This window comes from Tachypleus tridentatus, unplaced genomic scaffold (genome assembly GCF_004210375.1).
Source record: "Tachypleus tridentatus isolate NWPU-2018 unplaced genomic scaffold, ASM421037v1 Hic_cluster_2, whole genome shotgun sequence".
NCBI classification, from domain to species: Eukaryota; Metazoa; Arthropoda; class Merostomata; order Xiphosura; family Limulidae; genus Tachypleus; species Tachypleus tridentatus.
In genome coordinates, this window is record NW_027467782.1 from 27,429,449 (window position 1) to 27,447,160 (window position 17,712).

The 17,712-nt window shown below is 29.5% G+C and overlaps 1 long non-coding RNA gene across 12 annotated transcripts; it reads left to right on the forward strand.

Moving 5' to 3' along the window:
• On the forward strand, window positions 1-16,606 carry LOC143242780 (uncharacterized). 12 transcript variants are annotated; one of them, XR_013023234.1, is made up of 5 exons: window positions 1-323; window positions 2,605-2,698; window positions 3,617-3,750; window positions 6,033-6,151; window positions 13,659-16,606. It is a non-coding gene; the product is annotated as an uncharacterized LOC143242780 (long non-coding RNA). The 12 variants fall into 12 exon arrangements; XR_013023239.1 differs by lacking the exon at window positions 13,659-16,606 and adding an exon at window positions 12,560-13,652; XR_013023235.1 differs by lacking the exon at window positions 13,659-16,606 and adding an exon at window positions 9,522-12,207.
• Window positions 16,607-17,712: the final 1,106 nt, after the last annotated feature.

A 17,712-nucleotide genomic window follows, 5' to 3' on the forward strand; every position in this document is an offset into this window, starting at 1 on the left:
CAGTATAAATGAGATGGAGGTTTCACTCGTAACTTAGTTTATTAACGGTTTTCCAGAATTTTTCATATTTTTGAATCAATATTCGTTCACGTGTCTACAACAATTTATCTGTGTGACGTAATCAAAACAGTACAAGAGATCGCAAGACATGTAAAAGTAATGCGAGAAAGGGTTCAAATCTGATAAAACAAATGTCTATAACAAAACGGATTTTATTATTTCCAACTTTTAGGACATCACAAAGTGTTATCAGGCACTTTAAACTTATATCGCAAAAATGCTTTGATGTTAAAATAATCCAAAAACCTCGAAGCAGTATGTACGTAAGTAAATTAGCATTTTATATTCTAACCCTAAACGATTCAGGCTAAATCTCTTTTCTCTATAACACGGTTTAATGCAGCATCATTGCTATAGTTATTTTTTGAATTAAGTGTGGACTGTATAAATCGTTTGTAAAATTCTATCTCAATACAGTTGGTATGGGTATTAAAACTATAGAAGTAGAGAACAACGTTGTGACCTTTTTAGGTCATCTTTAGGTTAAAGAGTTTGCAACTATATGAATCATTACAATTATAAAGTACAATGTATCAGTTGAAAGAGTATATCCTTGCTTTTTTGTTTTTCAACAAAGACAACTTTGACCTTTGTGTGGAAAACTTGTAATTATAAGAGATTGAAGAAAATTACGTTTTGAACGGATTTAAGAATAATACTTTTATTGTACTTTGTGATGATGTAAGTAGGTTTATGTGTGAAATACAATCAGTAAGTTGAGATAAACAAAACATCTGAAATTTAGAATGTGATTTAATACTAATCAGAAAAATGATTGTTCTTTAGCAGAAAAGAATGATCGTGTGAAGTGTTAAAATGTAAACATGTGTTATGCTCATTTTCATGTAAGATTGTTGTTGTTATTCAAGAGAAAAACTTGTAAATATATACAAATTAAACATTAAAAATTTCTTGCTTTCTGTTTATTTCCTGGGAAAAAAGTATGTGCTGCTGGATGTAACAAATTTTGAAATAAACGTAGATTATTATACATTTTCTAACACTGGGATATTTATTTTATGTACATGGTAAACTGTTAAGTGATTTACTAATATATGGGTCACAATCTTTAAATTTGTTATCATTACTCTACCAGCAGTACATATGACTCTGAATAATGGACAGAAAAATATATTTAATAATCTGGTAACTGAATGTATAATATTTTATATGAAAAGATATCCAAGACTTTTAATTAATTCGTACTGTCAGGCCATTGGTGGGAAAACTGTAACAAAATATAAGTGCTTACCACATAAAGATGGATAAAATCATGGGTTACTATAATAAAATTTAATTTCTTTCTTACTCTAAAAAAATTAATCAGAAAGAAAATGAAGTGATTGAAAGATGAGTTTTCTTATGACTGTAGAGAAGAAGTTAAGGTTGTTACTGTTTGTTTGTTTTTTAAGACTGTTATGTTATTATCATTTCAATATATTCCTGAAAAAAATGTACATCTTGCTTCTGGATATTATCTTCATTTGAAATGAATTTATCCTATCTTAATAGAGTAAACAGGCTTATCTTTATTTGCTTCTAGAGTTTCTCTTTTGTAAATTAAATCAAATAATGGGGACTGCAAGGTAGGGAAAGTATGAAAAACATCCCCAGAGTCCTCCTCAGCTTTCAAACTTAAAACTTTAGAGTTTGACAAGTTGGAAGGAAACCAGCTCTTTCCTCTTTTCCGATAAATGAGGGGGCTTTTGATAAGCATGTAGAGCAACTAAATAGAAAATGGATTGGTGGACAATTTAAATCACATGTTATTGAGAGAGTACCACTCTAGAAGAGCACAGTGGCAAACATCACTGAAACCAGGAAGATTCTCTTGTTTTGATCAAGGAAGTTTTGCAAGGTATTTCAATCAATTAATGAACAGCACAAAAGAAATATCTTGAAAACTAGAATTTTCCAATCAATTCAAGCACTAATAAAACAGTCTATAATACATTACATAAAAACCCGCAATTTGAAGTTGTATAGGCTTCTAATAAGTTTCATGAGTAAACAATATTTTGAAATACAGTTCATTTTCTAAAGTATATTTGAAAAAGTGTGAACATTTATCAGTTTGAAAACAATTATATAAAGTTAATGTGAATTTTAACTTGAAATTTTATTCTAGAAAATAGTAATTAAGGTACTTTGTAAGTTTTCTACATGAGAAACAGTCTTGATGAGGCTATAAAAAAGGTGAATGATAAACATGAGTGTCTGATGAAAAGGTTGAAGAGCATTTGAGAGAAAATTTAAATGTATGTATGTAAAACATTTTTGTAGAATTGAATATTATCTGTGAAACATCTTCTAATTGTATATAATTTTATATGTTAAGAAAGTGTTATTAAGGCATTTAGTATAAACTTATTGAGATTTAATATACCAATTTTGTTAACAATTAAACCCATTCATTGAATAATTGTTTGATAAACATGCCAGTTGCATAATATAAATAAATGAAGGTTATTAAAATGGAAGATTTAATTTGCTAATGTAGTAACTTGTGGTAAAATCATTTTATCTGTATTTGTTTATTACCAGGTTCTAATGTGACATTGTAAGAAAAGCTGGAAAAATTAGTTGGAAAAAGAAAGAGAAAAGATAGTCATCAAAAATGGTAATTAAAGTTGTAAAGGTATTGTTATTTTTAAATTTTCTATAAAACCTCTTGTTCCACAACTTTGTGGTAACTGTGATTTACAATGTGTCTTTTAAAAATAACAACAGTATAAAAAATGTTCTAGTACAATGAAATTATGCAAACTGTAGGGTTAGTCCTTATCCAACCTTTCTACCCTGAGTATATTATCAGCACTAGCTCACAAATAATACAGAATGTATCTATTTATATTGTTGACAGGATATATTTAATGAATGATACACAACAAGTATTTTCAATATTCAAAAATGATTCATGTATCATCTTTTATGCATTGACAGTTCCAGGTCAATCTTGATATTGATAGGATGTGCAACAAATTCTTGTTTTTATAAGTGTTTTTATTTATGTTTTTTGCAACTTTCCAGATGTTACTTCCTATGATTCATGAATTCCTTTAGATATGTCTTTTCATATTTTGGAAAATTATAGCACAGAAAAGGAGTGAAAGAATATCCTTTTTTTTTTTTTTTTGAAAATCCAAAGATTGCTGTTTTTTTTTTTATCATTTATTGTTGCAACGTTTTTATGTTACCACTAAATTACAGCCTCTGTTAACCACAATATAACCAAAATTATGTTCAAAGTGGCATATAGTGTCAATCAATCAATTAGTGAATCTGTTTTACTCTTTCATAGATGTTTTAAAAATGTGTCTTTATATCTTGCACATTAATATGAAACAAGGGAATGATGTCAGCAAATTTTACTTTTGAAATATCTTGGATGGCTGAATTATTGATAGAGGTTTTATATTGAAAGTTAGATAGACAATAAGGAAAATGGACTTTGGTTATATTTTATGATGTTTGTTATTACATTACATTTCCATTTGCTTTGTCTTTTAGAACATTTATGATGATGCAATCTCACAAAGACATTTGGATTTTGCAGATGAGGAGGTACCCCATCTTCTGGTATTTATACACAGTCTGCAGGAAATTTTAACAAGATATGATGTTGGTGATAACAAAGGTTTTTATGAAAACCAATAACATTTGTGTTGCAATGATGCTATCAACAGTGAGGTATTATGTGTTTGATTTATAATATTCAACCATTTATTCAAAATATTTTCGGATAGTACAACATTGGTTAGTTTTAAATGTGTACACTTAATTAAACAGTTCTAACTTGAAAGAATTTTTGCATATTTTATCAAGATCTAAACACCAAATTACTAATTTAGAGAAGTCTTTTAGTTAGTGTTAATATTTCTACTTGACGCAAGTAAAGTTTCAATTTTGTATAATATACTTTTGTTTATTGTGTAGATTTGTCATCTAAAAACTAATTTATATATATAAAGTTTTAATCAAGTATTTGTGGATGTAATTTTACATGTGCATGAAATTTAAACAAAATTTATTTCTTGGTCTTGTAATAAATCAATATACCTACCAAAATTGTAATCAGCCTACACCTGTGGTGTTAATGTAATAAATATCTTAAACATGTGAATGTGAAAATTATCTGATGCATGATTTTTAATATATTATAAGTTTTAAACTTAAAACACTAACATTGTATTGGAATAACATTAGTGTTTAATGGATATTAACAATAGGGTTTAATATGGTGCAAATAAAGTGTAAATATGTTTTCAAAAATGAACACTTGTTTTCATAGGGCAGTTGTGGGAAGGCAGTTACTCTTAATTTTCTTGAATTTGAAATTAAACCACCCAAACATTTCTACATGTTAAAACTCCTAACATCCACCATTACAAAAGTTATGAAATAGAACTAAACGAAACTACAGATCCTATCTCATAAGATCTTTTAACTTTGCTCTCCCTATCAGCTGTAGGGGACTTGTATTGTGATGATCAGTCTCATTATTTGTTGGTAAGAGAGTAACCCAAGACTTGGTGGTGGGTGGTGATGACTAGGTGTCTTTTGTTGTTTAATTAGGGATGACTAGTACATATTTAGCAGGTGACTTTGCAAATAGTTGCACTAGAAAATAATATTGTAACTATATTTTTAGATTATTAAGACTGGTTAAGATGCAAGGGTTTCCCCTGAGTGGTAGAAGTAGGTTTTGTCTGTTATAACAGTTGTTATCAAAGTTTTACAGCTATGAAACTTGAGACCAGTGGTTCAAACTGGTGTATAAATAAACTGAGACACCCAAAGTAGTTTTACTTTATTCTTTGTTTCATGTGTGGGTTACAATATGGACATTATTAAACCCATTATCAGGCATGAGCCCACTACTGGTAGTAAGAAGTCAGTTTCATTGTTTTGAGGAAATTCATTCCATTATTTGTGTAAATTTATAGTAACAATAAATAAAGTAAAAATAATAATCATTTAACGGACCTAACTAACAACAGTACAAGTTATGTAAATATAATAAATGTTATAAAGAACATGTTTATTTCTGTTTGATGTTTTTCCTACTAATTTCTTCAATACTGAAGTAGAAATGAAAGTATCTTATTGCAGTCTTCATTGGTTGGTTCTTTTGAACAGTAGTAACAGGATAAAATTTGTAATGCATTAGAAGGTGTTTAATGTAAATAAGAAATAAAATGTTCATACATGTATATGCTATCACTTTGGTACCTTGGGTAGAGTAGAAAGTTGCATCTTTGCTAACATCAGTTTTTGTATGTATAAATTTGTTTATAATGTTTATTAATTTCTTTACAGTAAATAGGATAATTGTTTATGCAATTTTTCTGGATTTGTCTCTTACATTTACCTCTATAATTAATTATCTTTAGTTTTAGGCATTTTGTATTCCATTTGATGCTTTTTATCTTGCTCGTGCAATGGTAGATAATCTTTTATGAGTCTGAACTTGGAAACTTTAAACATCAGTAAAATTTAAATTCTCAAATTTAGTAGTTTACAAACTTTCTTTATGTAGCACAAACATTTATGTTTTTATACATTGTATTAGACTACATCATGTTTAACTATACCCAATATCAGCTTGATCATATTATTAAAATAGCATATGTGTGTAAATTACAATTGTTGAAAATGTTTTTTCAATTCACATTAAGAGTATCATTTACTCAGTGATGTCGAGAAACCCACTTGTTGAGAAATTTATATGCAAAACAGCTTGTTTGGGTTGAGATAATATTTTGCATAGAAGAGCGAACAACCTTTGTGAACCTGACGATGACCGAAGAAGGTCGAAACGTTGTTCGCTCTTCTATGTAAAATATTTTCTCAACCCAAACGAGCCGTTTTGCATATAAAAGTATCATTTACTTTTAAGCAAACAAAAGTTAGATTTTCTTAAATACTAGACTATACATTTTTGTGTACATGTTGGTTATTTTTTAATCTAGTGAAAATCTACTTGAGAACTATTTGGACTAGCCATCCCTTATTTTGAAGTGACAAACTAGAGATAAAATCAGTGTCACTTAGCTCCAACTTTTGACTGTCTCTTACCATTGGAAAGGAGGTGAGTTTAGATGAATAAGTTTACATCACGGATGAATAACAATATCCACAACACCACCTTACCAATAAGATGCATTAAAATCATTGTATGACATGACTCTAATTATAGAGATCATAGGTGTTTTGCAATAGTGCTTTGTATTTAAAGCTCTTCATATTTTATATTTACAATAGAAAGAGAACTGATGCATTCATTATTATGGCTTAGTGCAACTTTCAGTTGATATGCATTACATCTTTTGCAATTGTTATATTTCTTTATATCTGTAGATTTACAGTACAAGAAACCTGATTTCAAAAGGGTGATGTTAGATGTTTGAATATATTTTATATTTATATTATATAATATATTCAAACATCTAACACTGCCCTGTACATTGCAACACTCAGTTACACAACCCCTTTCAAACATGTGGTCAGCTTCCGGTCAGTTACCTTCCTTTCTTTGTGAACCTAACGATGACCAAAGAAGGTTGAAATGTTGTTCCCTCCTCTATGTAAAATATTTTCTCAACTCAAACGAGCCATTTTTACATATATTTTTCTCTACAAGTGGGTTTTCTCGACATCACTGAATACTATTTTAGATTTATTATTAACTTTTCATATAGAAATGGTTCAGAGGGTGAAAATTGGGGAACACATAGTTACCAGTTATCATTGCTGTATTAGGTTCAGCATTTTACTGAATATGAAAACAAGAAATAATAGTATTTAAGTTAAAATTTGAAAACACAATTTATAGCAAAAACATCAGGCTATCTGCTGAGCCCACGAGAGGAACAACCCTGATTTTAATGTTGTAAATCCAAGACATACCGCTGTACTAGCTGCCAAAACAATATTGAAGGGTACAACAAGAATTATCTTGTTGTACAAATAATTTTTGCAGCTGAGAAAATGGGGATTTACAAACATTTTTCCGACGCAAATATATAATTCTTAAAGAAAGAAAAGAGTAACCACAGGTAAAACACAGGTTGCCTTAGAAAGGATATGAGATAGAATTCAAGAAAAGCATAAGAAATTTAAAGTTGTTAGTAGTATAGAAAATCAACAAGAAAGTTAGTCAAACAGGAAATAAGGACATCCAAAAATATATGTGAAAAATCAACTGAATGAATTATTAATAAGTAATTTAAAAGTACATTAGGAGTAAAGCATATTAGGATGGAGATAGGTCTCTTGAGAATGACAAAAGAAGACTTGGATCTGATAATCATGAATTGGCTAGGTTATTATGTTTTTTTTTTTTTTTTTTTAGTGTTTCAGAATAAACACTTAATCAGTGTTCTTCATCTGAACAATTGATAGATAAAACTGAAGTTGAAGAAGATAATTGCATAAATTCTGAGCTTGTTAAAATTAAGAAGTTAAGGCTCATGGGCAAGATAATATTTCCCTCAGGGTTTTGAAGAATTGGATGTCTGAGCCATTTGGTACTATTGTTTTTGTAAGTTCTTGACTAGTCAACAAGGATTAATGAATTCCAAATTACCTAATATCATTCATATCTTCAAGGGAAGTGATAGCAGTTATACCAGTATTTATAGGCTTATTAATCTCACTTAAATTGTGGAAAAAGTTTTTGAAAGTCTGAAAGAAGATGCTTTCTGAAGTAATTTAACAAAGTTTAAAATTTTATTGAAAAGTCAACTCTAGGGGGAAATATTGCCCTAGGAATCTTTTAACATTCTTTGAAAAGGTCATTGCTTATGTAGATGAGGGTAGAAGTACAGATTTGTTATATCTGGATTCTTGAAAATCATTTGACAAGGTGACACATAAAATGCTGGAAAAAATTCTTTGACTGTGAATAATAAGTTAATTGAGAAGAAAAGAGGTTAGATATTAGAAGTGGAGTATCTCAGGGCTCAGTCTTGGGATCTTTGCTTCTTTTTATTTACAACAAGATACAAATGAAGGAACACAATAAATTACTTTTAATATTATAGATATACTAAAATGTATTGCTAACTGTGAAGAGAATGCTACTGCTTTACAAATGGATTTATCATGTAGAGAGTTCTAGAACTAAATGGCAAATTGGCTTAAATTATAACAAATGTAAGATAATGCATATGGTTTACCAGAATTTAATCTATATGTACAAGTTGGATGATAATCACTTTAACAATGTCATAAAAGAAGTGTTCTTAGTGAAATAGTTGATTGGTCCCTAAAACTAAAGCAGTGTGCTGTTGCTAGTGGTATAGAGGAAAGAGATTTTCAGGTTATGTCTTCAGAAATATTGAACACAAGTCTAAAGAAGTTACAATTTCTTTGTATAGGTTATGGTTAGGCTGCATTTGGAATATTTTGTTCAGTCTTGGCCTCATTACTTCAAGAAAGACCTTGAATTGTTGGAAGGGATTCAGAAGAGGGTTATAAGTGTGGTATCTGGGATGGTTGTCTTATAAGAAGGGATAAAAACTATCCTATTGTTTTCACTTGAAAAAAAGAGAAAATTTGGATTAAATCTGATGGCAGTGTTCAAGATTGTAATAGGAATTAATAGTTTTGATGCATTTTTTTTTCATATTTAACAGTTAAAGTACAAGAACTAGGGGACAAAATTATAAATTTTGGCAAGGTAGGAGTCATCTTCAGTTAAGTCCAATTTTATTTTTCATAGAGGATGGTTGGTCTTGGCTATGGGTTACCTTCTGGTGTTCTGGATACAGTAAATATAAGCCAGTTTAAAAAAAAAAAGCTTTAAGTGTTGTTTTATGTATTTGTTTATTGATAAATAGTTTTAGTTTATTTTAGACAACAGAACTGAGATGTTTTTGTTGTTTTCTAATTTCAAACAAAGCTACACATCTGTGCTAGTTGTTTATAATTTAACAGTATATACTAGATAAAAGGCAGCTAGTTATCACCACACTCCACTAATTCTTGGGCTACTCTTTTATTCATAAATATTGAGATTTACTGTCACATTATAATGCTCACATATAAAATTGTGCACATATTTCATGTAATGGGGATTTGAACCCTCATTCCTTAGATCATGAGTTGAGTGTCAAACCACATGGCCATGTTGGCCCTAAGTGAAGATAAACCAATAGGTTTCATACTGTCTCAAAACATGTTTATTTCTGAGAGTAACAATACAAACTGAAAAATAATATGCCTCTCGATAGACCTGTGTAATATTCTACAGTATAATGTTTGGATGGTTTACGGTTCATTTCTGAGAAAATGATTGAGAAACAATTACAGTTGTGTTAGAAAATATAATGAGATTAGTAATAATATATTATGCAATTATAATGGCTTTCCAGTATATTTTTCTGTACTTCCACTGTGCTGTCTTCCTTTTATTAATGCTTATGAAGTTCTGAAAACAAGTTGAGTTTGTCCTTTAGGTCTAAAACTAGAAACCAACCAGCTACCAATCTTCCAAACAAATGAACAACATTAGTTGACAATTTGAATAGCCAACTGCCACTTTACTATTCACATCCAGAATAACCAATGGAGAGACAACAGTTTGACATTCAAAAAGTTAATAGTCATTCCTCGATTGCCATCTATCTCTGCATATCCCACATTAGTTGTATTTTTTAGTAGATAAACATTCAGTAAGGCCACTTTGTATTGTTTTGGAGATAAAACTTGTACTTGCATCTAGATCATTGAAATAACCACATCCTGAGTTACTTATGTTTAATAAGTTATTTTATATTATCAACACTATTACTTTTTCACATACCTCAGTTTTCGTACAGTTTCTAGTGAAATATAAAATTATTCTTCAACATGTCTAATTGAGAAGTGTTCAGTAGACAATACTACTATTTTTTTTACTTGTATGAAATGTACAGTTTGTGTCATGGAAGCTGAAACTGCACTCGCTATTTGTATGGTACATTTCCTGATACTTCTGTGACTTTGTATAGTGACAGATGATAATAGTGGAAACTTTCAGTTCAGGACTATACATTGGGTCATTTAATTTTTATTATAATAGTCTGGGAACAAGTCAGTCATACTTTTCTTTTTATACCAATTATTTCTATAATTATTTTGAATATATTATCTTTTGATATAACATAACCCACACCATTATAATATGAAATCATTATAGAATTCAAATTTGAGTATGATCTATTCATCTAGGACATTGAAAATAAGTTAAGAAAAACACAACACAACAATTACTTTATTTAAAGATGTTAAATAGTGATGAATAATTATTGTAATACAAAACTAGCTTCTACACTAACAATTTGGCCATTGTCTTCGTAGAATAAACACACAGTGTTTGTTCCACGGTAGTCATAAGTTACTTCTACCTGTTTAAAACTTCAGTTAAAATGTATACCAACAATTTATGTTTGAGGAGGCTAATAATATAGTGTGTAATATGTCATTCCTGTCTATCAATAGAGTTATGTCAACATTATTTTAGCAATAAATACTTCTTTATTTATCATTATTAAGTACTAATGAACACTCATTCAGATATTTAAAGAAGTTTTTTTGTGTTTAGTGTTAAGCATATAGCTACACAATGGGCTATCTGTACTGTACTTGTACAAACACTGAAACAAGGTTTTAAAATAATGTAATGTGTTTCAGTACAATGTGTTGGTCCATTTCAGCTTTCTCATTATCTAAGCCAAACTTAAACTATTAAATAAGTAAATTAACAAATTTAAAACTAGCACTTTTCATTCACATATCTATCAAGCTTTAGTTTAAAAACTCAATCAAATTTACTTCCTCTGCAACATCTGAAGGCAACCCATTCAATAAGCCAACGATTCTATTTGAAATATAAATTATCTTGATTGAAACACTGCTTCTATCTTCCCTAAATCTCTACTTGTCCCCCTCCCAAGTTCTATAATTATTTTGTTCAGTGTGAAAAATGTTGATCCATGAACATTATCAATTCTTTTTAAAATCTGAAACACTTCAATTAGACCCCTTTAACTTTTTCTAAGACAAAATATTTTTAAGGAAATAAATCTCTCCTTGTGTGACAGCCCTCCATTACAGGAATCATTCTTTGAAGCCATCAGAACAAGTTGGTGTATTTCCAGAAGTACACAAAACTCCAAATGTGGTATAATTAGTGACCAAAACAATGAAGTTATAAATTTCAGATCAGTATTCAACATTTCTTTAGATACAACCTAAAGTTCTATTTGCCCTATCCCTAGCAATAGCACAGTGCTTGAATGGTTTTAGAGATTGATCAGCTAGTTACACCAAGATCCTTATCTTTCATGACACTATTAAGGTTATTCCTATCCAAATTATACTTAATTGGAATTATGATAACACAAAAAATTGCATTTATCATACTTAAAACCCTACTGCCGTCTATCTACTATTTCAGGTGTGGAATACTGCTTAATTATTCCTTAGTGAAAATAAACTATTCAAAATTTAGTAATGCAATCAGCAGATCCTAACTTTCCTTTATCATCCCACTAGGGTCTCACCCACATTTTAACCTTTTTCTTTACCCCTTATTGTAACTAGATCCTTAGCATTAATATTTAATTTTTACCTAAACTTTTTCAAAACATTCATTTTGATGCCCTAAGTTTCCTTATTTTTTTTATACCATAACAATTTAAATATCTTAAATTTATTATGCTTTTCTTTAATTTTTTCTTGCTCTTTATGACTCAATCTGGTTTTTATTTGCAAGCTACCCTTTTCTTTAAGGAATATTTAAAGAAGAATCTCATCTAATCAGTATCTGCAAATAACCCGGATGGATTCAATCTCCTTGCTATTACTTTTTGATATCATCAATTTCAACAGGATGCAAATTAAATTTCACGTATAAAACCACTCCTCCTTTTGTTCTTTATCAACAACCTGTAAACCTGCATTTTAGAGAAATTTCTGTCATCAACATCATCTATGTGCAAGTTATTCTAGTTACATCAAAATTGTCCATTCCTGTTTGTGCTGTCATCATTTATTTTATATTTCTAGCACCACAGTAGTAACAATTAAACCTACCCTTATAACCACTTGTATCAATTCATGCATTAACTCTAAAGATGTTATTAAAATAACCAAATTTTATTTTTATTTTCTTATCTATCTTACTCTATTTGTGCTGTTGATTTTATTTTCTAGCATAACAAACCACAATTTATAATATTGCTTGCTATGTTTCTTGACCTAGAAACATTATTTTAATGTATTAGACAAGTTTTTTTTTTGTTGTTGTTGTTGCAATGCATCTTGTGATTTGAATTGTTATCTTATATCCTGTTGTTTATCAAATGTCTCGCACTTATAGAAAGTTTAAGTGATTTAGCTAAAAATGTGTAAAGACAGTCCAAATACATTTAATACAAAGGCAGAGATGCCAACTATTTCAAATGACTGAGTGATTGTAGACAGAGCCCTTTCACAGTTTTAGTCCTTTTAGATTTGCCAGAAACAAGACAACCTGGTGAAAGAGGCCTCTTTTTTTTCCATCTTGTGAATGATTGGTGTTTCTATGCTGCTTAGAAAACGAGAAATACCCATCTATGCGAGCACTAATTGGCTAACAAGCACTGATGGTGTAACTATGGATTCCCCCATGTACCCAATATGGAGAAGCACCGCACTCAAACTATTGGTAGACAGAGATACAAATATTTTTTATTATTTCAAGCACAAACATGATTATTGCAAGTAGCCATTTGGACTGTCTTTTATTCATTATCAAAATTTATTTGTATCTAACTAGAAATATTCTTTTCACCCCCTTCAAGCCCTGGGGAAATAATTTATCACTTTATTGTATAGGCTTATATTGTATATAATAATTTGGGAGTTGCAACAAGTCGTAATATTTGTCTGTATGAGTGTATAGTTGTAATGAATACACCAAAATCATAATGGTTGGCATCTCTGTAAAGGGAGCTTAGTTTTGAAACAAAATACTTATTGCTTTTAGGTTGACATTAAACCCATGACATTAACATTAGTTCAATGAAAAAATGTGATGCCATTTACTTCAAACTTTTGTTACATTGTCAATGAGCAAGGACGAATTGTTTATTTTTCTTACTGCTGAAAGTAAAGGTTGACACTGGTTTAGTAATAACCTGGGCTCTAGAGGAATTCATGTTACTGTTTTGTTTTTAAACTTATGCCTTGTAGATATTTTAATGTGATTTAGATTGCATTATGCTCTCACTCATGTCATGAAATAGAACTGTTAATGAACAAAATCAGTTTTGTGTTGTTTACATTATTCTATCGTATATTGTTATTAATTTATTTCAACTTGACAAACACGTTAAAACACAGTTTACAGTTCTCTAATTCAAAATTTCAATAGTTAGTTCTCTTAAATAGATAAATACATAACACCAATACACATATTCAGTAAAAAACACTTAACTCACTCATCTTGTTTGTCAATCAATAAGAACAAAGCTACACAAAGGGATATCTTTGATCTGCTCACCCAACAAAGCTTGAAGAACCCAGATAGAAAAACTGTCAACAAATTTCACAGATTCCTTCTCTTTCAGATTCTGAAGCTGAAGAACCATTCTAGGAAGACCGTTTCCATTGATTTCCCACCATCTAAGACGAACAACTATGCCTAATGTATGATAACAGAAAGCAATATTGGAGCATCTTCTTTTAAGCCCTCAGGATTTTCTTTGGGTACTGCTGTTTTCCTCCACAACAATGTTTTGTTGTAGAATCTCAAGGTACCATTGCATACAGACAGAACTTTTCCATTTTTCATTGGCATGATTGAAAATTCTTACACTATTGTAAAGAATTTTGTGATTTTAAGACAGGTAACAAATCCTTGATTTTTTTCCTGATTTTGTTGCATTCACTTGTGTCTTCGTTCTTAAGCATTTCTTGCCTTCAACAGGAATATTAATGTCAGCTTTGCAGGATATCATTACCATAACAAGTCTTATTGATAAATTTAAAAAAATCAAACCACATGTAATAAAATTTGTATGCTATTCACTTTTCATTATATTCCTTATTTAGTTATGAAATTAATATTGTTGTTATTTAACCTATCCATTTAGTTTGGACTTTTTCTTAAAACATAATGTGGTATTTCCATTTTACTTCTTAATCATCATGTAGAGACAATCACAGGTTGAACAACACGTTGTGATAATTATTAATAATCAAAATTTGTAAAAATACACTCCTTGCACCTTACAAATTTTTGTTTGATCCTTGTTTGGGTAATGTTTATTTTTGGTGTTCTAACTGAATGGATTCACTAACCACAACTTGAAATGCAAAATATAATAAAGTTAGGAAGAAAATCTTAATTAAAAAGACAGTAAAAAGTTTCTTCAGCCGGTGTGGTCTCACTCAAGTAATAATGTTAAAATAAAGATATCAGATTTAAAATACTATTTGACATAATTATGGTTAAGGAATTTATCATAAGAATTAATATAACATTAAGATGTGTTAGTAATTTTCTTAGTTTATTAATTATTTTATTTCCTTCAACATTATTTACAATGTGTATGATTTTAAAATTTTCTATGTGATATTGTTAGTGGTGGGTGATAACAAAGTTGCCTTCCCTCTGGGCTTTTAGCACTAAATTGGGGACAGCTAGTGCAGATAGTACTCGTTTGTTTAATAAAAATCATGTCAATTATTTGAAATAAAAATAAATAGCTTCTTTTTTTAAGATAAGCAGGAACTTACACTATTTGTGTACTCACCACAAATATTTAAGTCTGGTTTTGTCCTTTGACTTATCGCTGTGCCACTATATCTGAAAATACTATCAAATATTGTTTAACATGTAGAACAGAAAACGTTTGAGCTTTGAATCTTTTATTGCTTTTATACACAATAGTGTGATCTTGGCAATTTCTGAGCAGTGGTAATACATAAACTCCACTGTTTATTTGAAAAGAAACTTAGTTTTGCTACGATACTAAAGTTCTTATTACAGCTGAGAAACATCTAACTTTAATATGCATTGGATGTTGAATCTGCTACATTCCCCAATCATAACAGTGAATTCAAAATAACAAAAATCTTCTCTCATGTTCTGCTGATATCATTTCCTAAAATTATATTTACTGACAATGTATGAGTGGTTTTCATCATTTGTTTGTACGTTTCATAAGGCAAGTGTTGTTATTGCATCAGTTCTATATGTGGAAGTAGTTTTAGTTGGTAAAAGATGTCTTGGCCTTACTTCCTGTGTGTTGTAAAACAAATGTTACTGTTGCAAATATAGAAATAGCTGACTCTAATTTTGCATCTGTCATAAACTTACTGTAACTCTCACTAAGTCTTTATATGTTGTTAACGAATTGCAAATAATTGTGAGGATATAACAGTGAAATGACATGATTCATGTAATTAGAGTTGATGAACGATATTTTTCAGTGTTTATTAGTTTTAGAGTAGAAATATACAATGGTTTTAATGTACTCTGTCAACTGCAAGAAATGAAACCCCAGATTTTGCCATTACATGTCAGTAAACATATCACTAACCCTTGGTGTAGTGTTCAGTATAGAAGTGGGGGAACATGTTTAAAAAGTGTTGGTATTGTTTGTATTTATCACATTGCTAATACAATAAAACACATTTCAGGAATATTAGCTGAAAGTTGTAAAGACATCACAGTCGTCTGGTTTCTAGTTTTCAATCAGAAACTGAAGTTTAATGAAATTGAGATTTATCACATTGTTGATTAACAGCTCAGAATTTGTTTCCATTATTATGAGGTTTATGATGCTGAAGCCTTTCACATTTGGAAGAACTCCATGTGATGGTTTTTGAACACTAGATTAAAGGGTTCAGATCTGATGTAATATGGTGCTCAAACTTGGGCACTTCTAATTCCATTCCAAACATAATTTCTGAGCTAAGTACCTTAGAATTCAATGAGTGGTTAGCAGAGATAAATCCAGGCTTTGAAGAAAAGGAAATAGAACCCCGTGGAAAGTGTTTCAGATTGTCATTTACAAAATTAATTGTTGTATATAGACTTTCTAGACAACTTTGAACCTATAAAAAATGCCTAACAACACACTATTCAGTTGTTAAAATAATTCATTTAAATTTGTTCTTTGAAATCACAATAAAGTAGAGCATGTTGCTAAGTGTTTCACATATATTTCTGTAACCCAAATATATATATATAAGCCATGAACCTACAACAATATTGTACATTCAAATTACATTTATTACTTTAGAGAAAGAACTTCAGAGATTTTAAAATATAGTAACTTACAATTTTACCAAGTTTTCCATCTTTCTATTTTCCTGAAGAGGATGTAACCAATGAAAGGAGGTGAAAAGCAGGATTATTTTCTGTAAGAAAAATTGATTGTTGTTTTAAGGTTATAAGCACAATAAATATTAAAACAATAATGACTTCATTCTTTTATTTATAAAGACTGTATTTCCAATATATAAAATTTATATTTAAATATGAAAAATAAAGTTGTACCATGTGTTATTGTCTGTCATTCAGTGTTAATTTCTATAAAATCTACAATAGCCAACAGATAAATGGCAATTACTCCAGTAAATATCACTAAAGCACTGTCTTGACATCCTCTGACAACTCAGTGGCAAACATAAGATTTTGATATCCATAGTTGGTTGAGCACATATAGCTCATTCTGTAGTTTTGCTTTTAACAGAAAAAAACAAAAACAACACTGTAAATCAATTTTGTTTAATAATGTGTGAAAAAAAATTATAAAATTGTATTTTTATTTACCCAAAAGTATACAGCAAGTAGACCCTAAGTGTAAAAATATTATAGGTTCATAATATTAAATTACCAGAAAGTTTTCATTATATGAGATTAGAAGTGTCTGAGTTCAGATTACCAACAAACATGCTGACCCTCAAATATGGAGCAAACAAGCAGTCACTCATTTTAACACATGTATGTAAATTAAGTATAAATATATTGCCATCATCTGCATTACAGCCAATATAAATTCAAATAAAAAATAAATTATTTCTCTATTAGTTTACTAGCATTAGATACTTTTCACCTAAATATTTTGGGAATTTATGTTGAAAAAGAGCCATTCAGTAAAATAACATGTTTAAATGTGGTCATTATTGTAATGTAAATCATAAACTGACCAATGAAATTAAATGTATATTTCAATATGCCCCATCATTATCTAGTGTATAAAGCATTTGCTTCAAATTCTGTGACTTTTAAATCTTTTTTTAATACAAGGTTAAAGGTAGATACTCTACAAATGTAAACATATTGTAGCTTTGTTTTGTATACTGACAAATTGTATCAGTGAATGCAGGAAATATAGTTAAACAGTACAAATTTGATGGAGGAAGCCAAATCAAACCTTACAGTTAGTAATTTGGAATTTTATGAGTTATTCTATCCAGACAAATAAGCTTGAAACCATATTATGACATTTATAACTTTATTTTGTATGAAATTTTGGATTAATTATCACAATTTTCAAAAGTGATGGACAAGATTAATACTGAAAATTCAGGAAATATTAGTAAAAAAGGAGAGCTATCTGCAGGAAAACTAACTGAAGTGAAACCATTGAGTTACTTTAATATATATAC